Source organism: Rhynchophorus ferrugineus, unplaced genomic scaffold, assembly GCF_030347505.1.
Source record: "Rhynchophorus ferrugineus isolate W39M unplaced genomic scaffold, kcgeb_rfMv2 rfM2, whole genome shotgun sequence".
NCBI lineage: Eukaryota > Metazoa > Arthropoda > Insecta > Coleoptera > Curculionidae > Rhynchophorus > Rhynchophorus ferrugineus.
This window is the reverse complement of record NW_027472581.1, coordinates 93148313-93164283: the sequence shown is the minus strand read 5'-3', so window position 1 is coordinate 93164283 and position 15971 is coordinate 93148313. Positions and strand designations below refer to the sequence as shown.

General features: G+C 28.7%; 1 protein-coding gene across 11 annotated transcripts in view; it reads left to right on the top strand.

Annotated features, from left to right (window-relative positions):
* LOC143191665 (uncharacterized) overlaps positions 1-15971 on the top strand; it is a 183579-nt gene that overhangs the window by 5218 nt on the left and 162390 nt on the right. For 6 of the 11 annotated variants that reach the window (XM_076396998.1, XM_076397000.1, XM_076396988.1 and 3 more), the window contains exon 1: positions 9309-9578. The exons of 1 other annotated variant lie outside the window; for it this stretch is intronic. The gene's annotated coding sequence lies outside the window, so the exon portion shown is untranslated. Of the gene's footprint in view, positions 1-9308; positions 9579-15971 lie in introns of those variants that run through there. 4 more of the 11 variants (XM_076396986.1, XM_076396996.1, XM_076396985.1 and 1 more) reach the window with 2 other exon arrangements.

Here is a 15971-nt window from a genome sequence, read left to right as displayed (position 1 = left end):
CAGATATATACATACGTCAGATATATATATATATATATATATATATATATATATATATATAATTCTTTTTCATTTTTCATATGTGTTTTAATTGTATTCTACTATATTTTCGGAAATTCAAATTTTGGAACTATCCAGTTACAAAACAGTAAAATACGTCGCTATAAGGCATTTTCCGAAACTTTCATACAATACTGAACGTTATGTAGATTCTATAGCTTTAGGATAGATAAAGTTTGCCATAAAGATCGTATCAAGGGTATGGGATCTAGGGATAACGGTAATACTGAGGTTATGGAACATTTTCAATGTATACTACAGTTAGGAAATTGGATTTCTTTTAGAAAGAATTGGAAAGGCCTTTGTAAATATTAAGGTATTGTTTTTGTTTTTTCTTTAGAATATAAACTACGTCAAAAAGTGCAGCAAAAACATTGAACCAAACTAATTTAAACTTGTCTCAATATGTATCTGTAACAGATCAATTAAAAAGTCCCCGGCCTACTATAGTAAATGACATTTTTTTGGTAAAATTAGTTTTTTTTATTAAACATAATTCCCTTCAAGGGTACACTGATTATAGCGACCCTCCAGCTTTTCGATACCATTTTTGTAGTACGATTTACCCTTTCCTTCAAAATAAGCCTCAGTTTCGGCGATCAACCCCTCATTCAACGAAAATTTATTTCCAACGCGCATCCTTTTAAGATATGAGAACAGGAAATAGTCGCTGGGGCCAGATCTGGAGAATACGGTGGATGAGGAAGCAATTCGAAGCCCAATTCATAGATTTTTGCCATCGTTTTCACTGACTTGTCACATGGTGCATTGTCTTGGTAAAGCAGTACTTTCTTTTTCTTCAAATGCAGCTGTTTTCGGCTATTTCATCCTTCAACCGGTCCAACAACGCTATGCAATAATCGCTATTGATGATCCTTCCCTTTTCAAAGTAGGTAATGAAAATTATTCCATGCGCATCATAAAATACAGACGCATAACCTTGCCAGCTAACTGTTGGATTTTCCGACGCTTTGGAGCGGGTCCATCGTGAGTAGTCCACTAGGATGACTGTCAATGGACTTCGCAGTGAAATGATGGAGCCATGTTTCATCCATTGTCACATATCGACGCAAAAACTCGGGTTTATTACGCTTGATGATCTTCGAAGACCGCTCCGAATCATCAATTCTCGTCGTTGTTTTTGTTGAAAAGTTAGCTCGCGCGACACCCACTGCGCAGAGCTTTCTCATACCCAAATATTTGTGAATGATATGATATACACCTTCAGTTGATATCTTTAGAGTGTCTGCTATTTCATTCAGTTTCAATGTACGATCATTCAAAATCATTTTATGGATTTTTAAATGTTTTCGTCGGTAACAACCTCTTTTGATCGTCCACTACGTTCACCGTCTTCGGTGCTCATTTTACCACGTCTAAACTTAGCCTACCAATCCTTGATGGTTGATTTTCCTCGGGCAGTGTCCGGAAACTCGGCATCAAGCCAAATAATAAAGACTTTGTTTCACTTGACTAAACTGAACATCCACTATATTTCTAGAGGTTTACGAAGTGTTACTAATGCTTCCTATTAGAAATAATATACGATCAAGCACCTCACCTAATAAAGATAGTTTAGGGAAACAAATTTCCTCCGTAACATCTAAATTTTTCGGTATTAATTAGAAACAAGGGCCTATAAATATTGTCCTTTTACCATTTGGTACAAATAAATTATTTCCTGCCGCGGTCCATACGTCAGCGAGATAATTTTATCTCCCAATAAATACCCGCTGAGTCGTACACTTTTTTAAAGAGCAACAACCCCTTAGTCGAGCTTAATTTCAACCAATCCGTCGCAATGGACCTAATTAATTTGAAGTGTATCGTTGAAGTGCATCGCTTCCAAATATGGAGCCTGATTGTTGATTGATCACAGCACCACTGTTTTTAAAATAAATCGATGTAAAGAGAAGTAACCTAAGCATTAAATAGTCATAATTACCTAATAGTAGTTAATCCTTTATATTACCTTGTATTTGCTAGATAAACTGTATTTTGTTCTTAAAATGTGATTGATTTAATTACTAATTATTTATAAAGAATTCTATTTTATTTTAGATGACGGTTTAGTAAATTGAAACCAGCATTAGTACATTGCTTAACATAAAACATGTATCGGTAAATAAAAAAATACTATTTAAACTACCGTAACTGTAATAGCTTTTTAATGCTATATATGTTATGCTTTAAAGTGTTGTAGTATACAATAAACTCAAACGACTTATATAAGTTGAGTAAGACTAACACTTGAATCCTTGAAGGAATTTAGTGAAGTATTGAAGCTACTAATTACAACTTTAAATGAGGATCAAGGTAACAATTGTTACTACGGCAAACTTCCGCAAAAACCATATTAGATCGGCTGTAGGATTGCAATTTGAGGTTACATTTTAATGTTATTACATGACGACTAAAAGAGAGCTTATAAAGTAGTTTTTTAAGCTGTCACCTGATATAAATGGGGCCATATTAGCATTATGCTACCACCCTGATTACAAAATGCGTTGGTTGTTGGAAAGCATTACAACAGATGAAAAGAAGATAATGCAAAATCTTCAGGACATTAGGACCTATAGAAATATTGTTTCCTTTAGCAGATTTAATGTTATTACATGACAACTAAAAGAGAGCTTATAAAGTAGTTTTTTAAGCTGTCACCATGTGTCAAATAAATGGGGCCATATTAGCGTTATGCTACCACCCTGATTACAAAATGCGTTGGTTGTCAGAAAGCATTACAACAGATGAGAGGAAGATAATTCAAAATCTTCAGGACATTAGGAAATATAGAAATATTGTTTGCTTTAGCAGATTTAACGTTATTAAATGACAACTAAAAGAGAGTTTATAAAGTAGTTTTTTAAGCTGTCACCTGATATAAATGGGGCCATATTAGCGTTATGCTACCACCCTGATTACAAAATGCGTTGGTTGTTGGAAAGCATTACAACAGATGAAAAGAAGATAATGCAAAATCTTCAGGACATTAGGACCTATAGAAATATTGTTTCCTTTAGCAGATTTAATGTTATTACATGACAACTAAAAGAGAGCTTATAAAGTAGTTTTTTAAGCTGTCACCTGATATAAATGGGGCCATATTAGCGTTATGCTACCACCCTGATTACAAAAATGCGTTGGTTGTCAGAAAGCATTACAACAGATGAGAGGAAGATAATTCAAAATCTTCAGGACATTAGGAAATATAGAAATATTGTTTGCTTTAGCAGATTTTATTCGTTCATTAAAAATTTGGTGTTCATGAATTATAAAATATTTTTACTGATCAACAGGCTGGGCTGTACTTCTGGGGCTGCAGCTCTATACTTCTTGTATATTTAAAAACAGCTTTTATTGTTAAAAGTATAGAATAAAGATAACATTAGGGTAGAATGTTCGAAGTTTTTTAGTAAAAAAATTCCCATCGTCCCTACACATAATCTATTATCATCCATTCCAATAATCCCCATTATTTAATGTTGTATATCCATATAGTTTTCAATTAGTGTTGGGAACTATCAACCGTTTAGTAATTAACTACTTTTCTACTGTTTCAGTCGCTATTTTTGGTTCAACTGATTTTACTACTTTTACCAGTGACTGTTTCAGTCGACTGTTTTCAGTCGCTATTTTCGGCCCGACTGATTTTGTTACTATTTACTATCGACTGTTTCAGTCACTTTTAGTTACTATTTTTGGTTCTACTAGTTTCATTCGACTGATTTTTAACGTTCGGACTCTGTCGTCCTAGCCGCGACCTTGACAAAAATGTACCCAATATATGCTTACATAGATTTATATGTCATATATGTAGTTTTATGATTTTTTTGATAGTTTGCTTGTAAATAACAATATATTGTATATTAATATTATAGCATTTGGTACGATATTTTTCAAGATTGTTAATGTTCAATAATAAATAAAATATTTATATCATTTCATTCGGATCAATTTTAGTTATATCATGTATCAGTTTTTTTTTATTTAGTAGTAGTAGGTCAAATATAACAATTAACACGTTAAAATGCAATAAAACATTTGTGGAGTATTATTCCATTCCAGAGAAAAACTCTTTTCTTTTTTACAGATCCACAGAACATTCAAATATAAAAGTAATTCTACTTCGTTTAAAATTAAATTATAAATTGTATGTTATGTATTATTATTATAATAGTATTCAGTAATTATTTTTTCCTTTTCTTTTTTAAAGTTAGTTCGTGAAGAAATTTATACATCTCCGTGTCGCTTATACTACCGTTGGAAAATATAATCACATATAAAATTAACTGCCCCAAGTAATTATCTCCCTCCTTTCCTCTCTCACAATTTCTCACAAAAAAAAACAGTCGTGCATTTGACTGAAAATAGTAATTACTATGTTCTAATAGTAATCGCTAGTTTTTTGACTATCGACTGTTTCGACTAAAAAATACATCTTTCTATATTTTGTTACTTAATATAAGAAAAGCAAATGGGTGACACATATGCACATATATGACGGAAAAACAAATGTAAAATGATTAAGTTGTACTCTTTGTTAAAAAAAAATGTGTTTAATTTTAAATCACGGACCATTAAAAGATTATACCGGAAACTTTTCAACCTGTGCTTGAAATATTATTACAGTTCTCTCGATCTAATAACGTAAGTCTGAACTCAATCGATTACGTGCCCGAGAATGAGTGTGTTTAGATGATGCATGGCATTATTTCTCAAAATAATTTTTCATAAAACATGTGCGCGTGTGGTTCGCATGCGGGAGAGAATTTTCTGTTGTCATTTTTTAGACGCCGACTAGATCGGACATTTCGGATCTTTGGTGAAAAATTGCTGCCGCTCGTAATATTGATAGATGTTGATAAAATCTATTAAACTAAAATACAGTTTGTTTTATTTTAATATAAAAAGTAATAGTAAAAAATTAATGTATGTGTAATATTATACTAACTACTCTGAAAACGAACCTTCACCGACTTCATAAATATAGATCAATGACAGGTCGAAATAATTGTTGACAATGGTCCAGAATTCGTGTTGATATATGTCAGCGTACATACTTCACCTCATTCACGACCTGAATGCCGTGATACATAATACAAATATTGTTATTTTCGACAGATATTTGTATTCCGGGTGTTTCTCGATACAATACAAATGGAAATTTACTTAAAACAATATAACTCATTTGCCTAATAATAATTAATATTTTCTATAATAGTATTACTATTTTAGAATAAAGGTTTCTATTCCTAATAAATCATTTATATTTTTTTATCCACATTAATATTTCTTAAAAACAAATCTAATATTTTCTAAATTATCTGTGATCTGTGAGGAAAACGCAACAATTTCAATCACATTAGAACCAGACTGGATTAGAAATATCTAAGACTTTGGTCAGTTAGTCCAGATATACCTTAAATGGTATGAAAGAGATTCTAAAATATCACCGACAAACATTATTAACACTATATAAATATTAACACTATATATAAGTTAAAAACACTATATAATGTGTTTAATTGTAAATGTGTTAACTGAAGATAATTCTCATTTATTTATTTTTAAATATCGAATAAATTTATATATATTTAAGAAAAATATCTCAATTATATTTTATTTGTTTCCATTGCAGAATATTTTTTAGTTAAGAATCTAATATCTAAATACGTGGGCTCCGAAATACGCTCCTCGGCATTAACCTTACCAACTGGCGAGTGACCAACTTAGAAATCATCCCAAAAGACATCCGGTCTTACCTAGCCTTGTTACTGGCGTAACTCGGATCATTTTCCTTGTCGGATTTTACACTCTTACCTAGGGCAATCGCAAATATTAAACAATCACAAACATTTTTACAACCATGCCCCAGCAGGATTTGAACCCACGACTATCGCAACAGTAGGTCGACCGTCTCGTCGACTTCAACACTGCACCAACCAAGCCGACTAAATACTTGTTTTGATATTTCTTTTTATCTGATATATATATATATATATAATAGGATCTATAAATAAATTAATTTTATTGTCATTTATTCGATGAATCGAATGACACTTCAATTTAGTGTGAACATGTCGTACTAACAACACCATTATCATTATGAATCGATGATTACACACACCACAAAAGAATATTAAGGTGTTTAATTTGCGATATATTATTACAAACTGACTAGGAATTGATATACCAATACAATCTAAAATATGAATGAATTTCATTTTATGTTAAATTGATAATAATGAATTTAATATTGAAAATATTATAATTTGTGTTATAAAAATGCACTAAATTTTGCATATATTAATAGAATGAAGTCAAGTCTAGTGAATATTGTTGTCATGTCGTCTTATTCCGGAAATAGGCTTCTCTGATCTTCTCTGATCAACAACTGAAGACACCTGCTGGATTGTGCTCGTTTAACACATGCGGTCTTTGCTTAGTAGATCGTCAAGCTTCCACGTTACTGTGGTTTAGCAACCTTATTTCATGTTTCCAAGCAAAGTCTTGGATCACTTGGTATATCTATTTGATTTTGATGTATCGCGCAGTTCTTCGTTGGTTACGTAGCGATAGGCATTGATAATTAATCGAAGAATTTTGTTTTGATAGCATTGGATTGGAATTTTTAGTGCAACCCCATAGGTCCAAATTGACTTTATGATTCAAAGGAAATCAATCTCTTTGATTTTAGAATAAGTTGAGAGTATTTTGCAACTAACTAGTATAGTTGTTTTATTTTGGTTCTAATGTGTTTTGCTTTTTGTCTAACGTGATGTTTCCAATTTAATCTACAGTCAAGATGGATTCCAAGGTATTTAGCTGATCCTGCTTGAGGAATCGGGCATCCATTGAGTGATACAATTTAGTTTTAATTATTTCGCCGCAATGCAAAATGAAAATGAACAGATTTGGAGCTATGAAGTTGAATTTTCCAATCTTTCGTCCATTTGTAGATTTTGTTGACAGTCACTTGTACTTCTTCTACTGCCTTAGGCAGAGATATGTCGTTTGCCATAATAATTGTGTCGTCAGCAGAGGTTCCAAGTGGTGTTTCTTTTGTTGTTGGGATGTCAGCAGATATAGGAGAGGTGTTAAGACGCTACGATGTGGAACTCCAGCTGAAATAGTTTTAAATGTCGAAAACGCAATTTCGTGCGAGACTCGTTTACTTAACACGTTTAAATATTAGTTTCTCAAATACTTTTGATATTGCAGGTACTGTTCTGCAGGTTTGTCAGGTTCTTTGGGCATAATTATTTGTGCCACCTTAAAGCATTCCAGAACATGCTTCAGTCTTAAACAGACATTAAATATATATGTCAACATGACGATTGCTTTTCGTGATAGTTCTTTCAATGGTCCAGGTGAAATGTCATCTATACCAAGTGCATTTTTAGGATTGAGGTTATGAATTTCAGTGGCAACTTCCAATGGAGAAATTAGATTTAGATCTACATCGGGTTGATAAACAAGAGATGTATCCATGGTAGATTCTATATCATTAGGTTGAAATATGTTAGCTAAGTATTGTGCGAACGATTCAGCTTTTTCATCGTTGCGTCAAACCCATTCATTTCGATCATTTTAAATCGGCTGTTGCTGGCTGTTAAGTCGAGTTGCTTTCCATAGCCATTCTTGAAAGCAATTCGGTTTATATTGTTTGATCTCTTGATTCGTTTGGTCGGTTCTGTGCCGTACTCTTCTAGCTTTTCGCATTTCTTTTATCATTTCTCTAATTTCGAGGGGGTTAATTACTTCATATTCTGATTTCTCTTTTGTTATTGGGGTAGCATCTTTTGCAGCTGACCGAATTTGTTCAATTATATTTTTGGTCTCTTGCTCAAATCATCTATACTTTTAAACTGATTTGTTACTGCAGTATTAATCTGAATTTGCCCCAGTCACTATATTTGTTGGTAAGATTAGCCCTTTTTTGTTCTTAGGATTGTCGCGCCCAGTGTTAACAATACTGGAGTGTGATCAGATGTGAGATCGTACAAGCTTTCTATACTAATTTGATTTAATGAGATGTCTGTTGAAATGCAGAAATCTAGCAGTTCTGGGCCTTTATTACTGTCTGTGATGTCCTCATATATCTGTTCAAATTACAATAGGTTTTTGACGATTTTCAGAAATTCATGATTGATCTATTACTACCTAGCATTTATAATCAAAATATGAGCAGTACAAGAACAATTAAACCATAAACAACTACATTTTTAATCTTACAAGGCTTACTTAATCTTCAAATCCAAAATAGCTGTTGTAGTACGTGGAATTCTATCTCTCGATTGCTTGTAAAAGGCAACGTAGCAAAATCAGGCGGAAATCACCGTATACGGATTGGGATTCTCCAGAAATAGCCACCACTTGTTATATATATAATTCATGTCAATATAAGAGTGAATTCCGAGTATGTAGAAAAGAAGAAGTATAATAGATAGAGGGCGTTGTAGTTTGTCTAGAGGTTATTCAAAAGCTGTATAAAATACCATCGATCTAAATAAAGTGTAATAAAGTCTCTTATTCCAAGGCCATAAGTGGCGTTATTTAATTTGTAGCAGACTATGATTCTCCAAAATTAGCCACTATTATGGTATTAATATTTGAAGTAATAGTTGTAGATTATGAGACAAAATAGATTTTGAAATATTCAGTCAAACATTACAGTATGTTATTATAATCTGAGATTAAAATCATAATAGCAACTATTAAATTCATACGACATTGAAAATTGAACACTCGGTATATAAAACAATATGTAGTCTATATCAACAATGAGTTGATTAACATTTGTCTTTTATTTATGGTTATAATCTCATTGAAATAACCATTTGAATTTATTTTAATAATTCTACACCAAGGTTTTACATCAAAACTATTAATTTATACCGATACATAACACTACGCATCGACCGTTTTCGGTCATTCTGAAATGTCTTATGCATATATATGCAACCCACGGGACATTAATCATAGTCTTTCGACACATCCAGATAAAGCGCCTTTATTTACAATTAAAATCGAATTATCGACTACGAAATGAGTAACCGCTTACGCGCTCTCCTTATTGGTCCCAATCGGACAGCCTTCGCGTCAAACCTCAACGAAACCGTCAAACTATTATTAACGCCCGAAGAAAACATCGCGTAGCCGCGGCGGTCTCTCCCCCGCTAACGTACGTCCTAACTTCATTCATTGGACCGTTCCGGACTCTGGAACGTTGCCAGATAGCATCACGCAGTCTCTGCTTAGACGTTATTCGACTTGGATTCGGCCATGTTGAATTTGTGAATGTACGTGTCGGTTGAAAAGTGAATTTTAATCGGTGTTTTCGATACTGTCTTATAAACAATAAAGTTCGATACCGTGAACGAAAGTTTCAACGAGCTTTGACTTGATACTAACATTATCGGTGGAAGTGTTTGAGTTTTAACAGTTTGTTTATCTGCACGGTGCCGTATTTTGGCGCTCAACGTCATTGACGGCCATCTTGTAGTGAGTTGCAGGAAGTAAGACTATGTTTTGATATAGTGAAATCTACAAAACAAAACCATAACTAACAATACAATTTTTTAAATCTAATTAATCAATGTTATTTAGATGTTATTACATATGCTTAGTATAATTTACCTAATTTACAAATTAACGTATTACTCTTGTAATTTTGTACTTACATCAGCATACAAGCAAGACAATTGCGGAATAAATACATCAGTATGTATTTCCCAAATTTAAATTAAATCAGACTACTTAAACTAACATTAAGAGTAAGACTTAAGTCACTATTCACAGCACAATTGTCTGTATATTAAAATACATGCAAACTATCCCAAGAACTAACGCTCACTACTCTTTTATAAATGGCATTTAATAAAATCTAATTTCCATTAAGTTAGGTCACTGAACATTATAACAAAAGTACCATGAGTAGGATTAATTTTAGAACAGCAACATCTTCAGAGTATCAAATATAGTATATATGATTTTTATTTTATGTTATAATCATAAACATAGAATATTAATTGAAGTAATATAAATTAATATTATTAATATTTGTATATTTATGAAAGCACATATTTTATAGAATTTATCGTTAAATATCTTAATATTTATCAGCTTTAAGATATTTGCCAAATTATTAGTTTATTTCACTCTATCAACATATTTTCGTTACTTCATTTATGTATTAATATTATTTTAATGTTTTATTCATATTTTTCACCTAAAATATATATTGCAAAAAAAATATAATAGAAAAGCAGGCTTATTTGATAAAAGAATAATTTTTGTACCAACATACTTAAAATTGTATCATTCTTTACTTATTTATTACACTACTTCATCATTACAAGAGTATCTTACATGTTTTTCCATTAAATTATTTATTTCAAACTTTCATTTTATGTAATATTTTAGAATCTGACCATTACAGATATCTCATCCATAATTCGCCTTCTATGGCTTTCGTTAATCTACTGTTTTCTATTTTGCCATGTGTCCCACACGAGGACAAAAAAATCATCAACAATTCATAAAATATTAATTGAAGTAATATAAATTAATATTATTAATATTTGTATATTTATGAAAGCACATATTTTACATATTTTATAGAATGTATCGTTAAATATCTTAATATTTATCAGCTTTAAGATATTTGCCAAATTATTTCACTCTATCTACATATTTTCGTTACTGCATTTATGTATTAATATAATTTTTATGTTTTACTCATATTTTTCACCTAAAATATATATTGCAAAAAAAAATATAATAGAAAAGCAGGCTTATTTGATAAAAGAATAAATTTTGTACCAACATACTTAAAATTGTATCATTCTTTACTTATTTATTACACTACTCCATCATTAAAAGAGTATCTTACATATTTTTCCAGTAAATTATTTATTTCAAACTCTCATTTTATGTAATATTTTAGAATCTGACCATTACAGATATCTCATCTATAATTCGCCTTCTATGGCTTTCGTTAATCTATTGTATTCTACTTTGCCATGTGTCCCACACGAGGACAAAAAAATCATCAACAATTCATAGAATATTAATTGAAGTAATATAAATTAATATTATTAATATTTGTATATTTATGAAAGCACATATTTTACATATTTTATAGAATGTATCGTTAAATATCTTAATATTTATCAGCTTTTAGATATTTGCCAAATTATTTCACTCTATCAACATATTTTCGTTACTTCATTTATGTATTAATATAATTTTTATGTTTTACTCATATTTTTTACCTAAAATATATATTGCAAAAAAAAATATAATAGAAAAGCAGAATTATTTGATAAAAGAATAATTTTTGTACCAACATACTTAAAAATTGTATCATTCTTTACTTATTTATTACACTACTTCATCATTACAAGAGTATCTTACATGTTTTTCCATTAAATTATTTATTTCAAACTTTCATTTTATGTAATATTTTAGAATCTGACCATTACAGATATCTCATCTATAATTCGCCTTCTATGGCTTTCGTTAATCTACTGTTTTTTATTTTGCCATGTGTCCCACACGAGGACAAAAAAATCATCAACAATTCATAGAATATTAATTGAAGTAATATAAATTAATATTATTAATATTTGTATATTTATGAAAGCACATATTTTACATATTTTATAGAATGTATCGTTAAATATCTTAATATTTATCAGCTTTAAGATATTTGCCAAATTATTTCACTCTATCTACATATTTTCGTTACTGCATTTATGTATTAATATAATTTTTATGTTTTACTCATATTTTTCACCTAAAATATATATTGCAAAAAAATATAATAGAAAAGCAGGCTTATTTGATAAAAGAATAATTTTTGTACCAACATACTTAAAATTTTATCATTCTTTACTTATTTATTACACTACTTCATCATTACAAGAGTATCTTACATATTTTTCCAGTAAATTATTTATTTCAAACTCTCATTTTATGTAATATTTTAGAATCTGACCATTACAGATATCTCATCTATAATTCGCCTTCTATGGTTTTCGTTAATCTATTGTTTTCTATTTTGCCATGTGTCCCACACGAGGACAAAAAAATCATCAACAATTCATAGAATATTAATTGAAGTAATATAAATTAATATTATTAATATTTGTATATTTATGAAAGCACATATTTTACATATTTTATAGAATGTATCGTTAAATATCTTAATATTTATCAGCTTTAAGATATTTGCCAAATTATTTCAGTCTATCTACATATTTTCGTTACTGCATTTATGTATTAATATAATTTTTATGTTTTACTCATATTTTTCACCTAAAATATATATTGCAAAAAAAATATAATAGAAAAGCAGGCTTATTTGATAAAAGAATAATTTTTGTACCAACATACTTAAAATTGTATCATTCTTTACTTATTTATTACACTACTCCATCATTAAAAGAGTATCTTACATATTTTTCCAGTAAATTATTTATTTCAAACTCTCATTTTATGTAATATTTTAGAATCTGACCATTACAGATATCTCATCTATAATTCGCCTTCTATGGCTTTCCTTAATCTACTGTTTTCTATTTTGCCATGTGTCCCACACGAGGACAAAAAAATCATCAACAATTCATAGAATATTAATTGAAGTAATATAAATTAATATTATTAATATTTGTATATTTATGAAAGCAGATATTTTACATATTTTATAGAATGTATCGTTAAATATCTTAATATTTATCAGCTTTAAGATATTTGCCAAATTATTTCTCTCTATCTACATATTTTCGTTACTGCATTTATGTATTAATATAATTTTTATGTTTTACTCATATTTTTCACCTAAAATATATATTGCAAAAAAATATAATAGAAAAGCAGGCTCATTTGATAAAAGAATAATTTTTGTACCAACATACTTAAAATTGTATCATTATTTACTTATTTATTACACTACTTCATCATTACAAGAGTATCTTACATATTTTTCCAGTAAAATATTTATTTCAAACTCTCATTTTATGTAATATTTTAGAATCTGACCATTACAGATATTTCATCTATAATTCGCCTTCTATGGCTTTCCTTAATCTACTGTTTTCTATTTTGCCATGTGTCCCACACGAGGACAAAAAAATCATCAACAATTCATAGAATATTAATTGAAGTAATATAAATTAATATTATTAATATTTGTATATTTATGAAAGCACATATTTTACATATTTTATAGAATGTATCGTTAAATATCTTAATATTTATCAGCTTTAAGATATTTGCCAAATTATTTCACTCTATCTACATATTTTCGTTACTGCATTTATGTATTAATATAATTTTTATGTTTTACTCATATTTTTCACCTAAAATATATATTGCAAAAAAAATATAATAGAAAAGCAGGCTTATTTGATAAAAGAATAATTTTTGTACCAACATACTTAAAATTGTATCATTCTTTACTTATTTATTACACTACTTCATCATTACAAGAGTATCTTACATATTTTTCCAGTAAAATATTTATTTCAAACTCTCATTTTATGTAATATTTTAGAATCTGACCATTACAGATATTTCATCTATAATTCGCCTTCTATGGCTTTCGTTAATCTACTGTTTTCTATTTTGCCATGTGTCCCACACGAGGACAAAAAAATCATCAACAATTCATAAAATATTAATTGAAGTAATATAAATTAATATTATTAATATTTGTATATTTATGAAAGCACATATTTTACATATTTTATAGAATGTATCGTTAAATATCTTAATATTTATCAGCTTTAAGATATTTGCCAAATTATTTCACTCTATCTACATATTTTCGTTACTGCATTTATGTATTAATATAATTTTTATGTTTTACTCATATTTTTCACCTAAAATATATATTGCAAAAAAAATAATAGAAAAGCAGGCTTATTTGATAAAAGAATAATTTTTGTACCAACATACTTAAAATTGTATCATTCTTTACTTATTTATTACACTACTTCATCATTACAAGAGTATCTTACATATTTTTCCAGTAAATTATTTATTTCAAACTCTCATTTTATGTAATATTTTAGAATCTGACCATTACAGATATCTCATCTATAATTCGCCTTCTATGGCTTTCCTTAATCTACTGTTTTCTATTTTGCCATGTGTCCCACACGAGGACAAAAAAATCATCAACAATTCATAGAATATTAATTGAAGTAATATAAATTAATATTATTAATATTTGTATATTTATGAAAGCAGATATTTTACATATTTTATAGAATGTATCGTTAAATATCTTAATATTTATCAGCTTTAAGATATTTGCCAAATTATTTCTCTCTATCTACATATTTTCGTTACTGCATTTATGTATTAATATAATTTTTATGTTTTACTCATATTTTTCACCTAAAATATATATTGCAAAAAAATATAATAGAAAAGCAGGCTCATTTGATAAAAGAATAATTTTTGTACCAACATACTTAAAATTGTATCATTATTTACTTATTTATTACACTACTTCATCATTACAAGAGTATCTTACATATTTTTCCAGTAAAATATTTATTTCAAACTCTCATTTTATGTAATATTTTAGAATCTGACCATTACAGATATTTCATCTATAATTCGCCTTCTATGGCTTTCCTTAATCTACTGTTTTCTATTTTGCCATGTGTCCCACACGAGGACAAAAAAATCATCAACAATTCATAGAATATTAATTGAAGTAATATAAATTAATATTATTAATATTTGTATATTTATGAAAGCACATATTTTACATATTTTATAGAATGTATCGTTAAATATCTTAATATTTATCAGCTTTAAGATATTTGCCAAATTATTTCACTCTATCTACATATTTTCGTTACTGCATTTATGTATTAATATAATTTTTATGTTTTACTCATATTTTTCACCTAAAATATATATTGCAAAAAAAATAATAGAAAAGCAGGCTTATTTGATAAAAGAATAATTTTTGTACCAACATACTTAAAATTGTATCATTCTTTACTTATTTATTACACTACTTCATCATTACAAGAGTATCTTACATGTTTTTCCATTAAATTATTTATTTCAAACTTTCATTTTATGTAATATTTTAGAATCTGACCATTACAGATATCTCATCTATAATTCGCCTTCTATGGCTTTCGTTAATCTACTGTTTTCTATTTTGCCATGTGTCCCACACGAGGACAAAAAAATCATCAACAATTCATAAAATATTAATTGAAGTAATATAAATTAATATTATTAATATTTGTATATTTATGAAAGCACATATTTTACATATTTTATAGAATGTATCGTTAAATATCTTAATATTTATCAGCTTTTAGATATTTGCCAAATTATTAGTTTATTTCACTCTATCAACATATTTTCGTTACTTCATTTATGTATTAATATTATTTTAATGTTTTACTCATATTTTTCACCTAAAATATATATTGCAAAAAAAATATAATAGAAAAGCAGGCTTATTTGATAAAAGAATAATTTTTGTACCAACATACTTAAAATTGTATCATTCTTTACTTATTTATTACACTACTTCATCATTACAAGAGTATCTTACATATTTTTCCAGTAAAATATTTATTTCAAACTCTCATTTTATGTAATATTTTAGAATCTGACCATTACAGATATTTCATCTATAATTTGCCTTCTATGGCTTTCGTTAATCTACTGTATTCTATTTTGCCACGTGTCCCACATGAGGACAAAAAACTCATCAACAATTAAGAAATTAAAAGATTCACTTTAACTCTTAATGTACAGATTAATGGATTTATTACCTTTTATTAATGGCTTTGTTTCAAAATGTATTTAGTAATGAAACTTCTAATGGATTAGAAGTTAATACCAATAAAATTTACAGAAAAATCTTA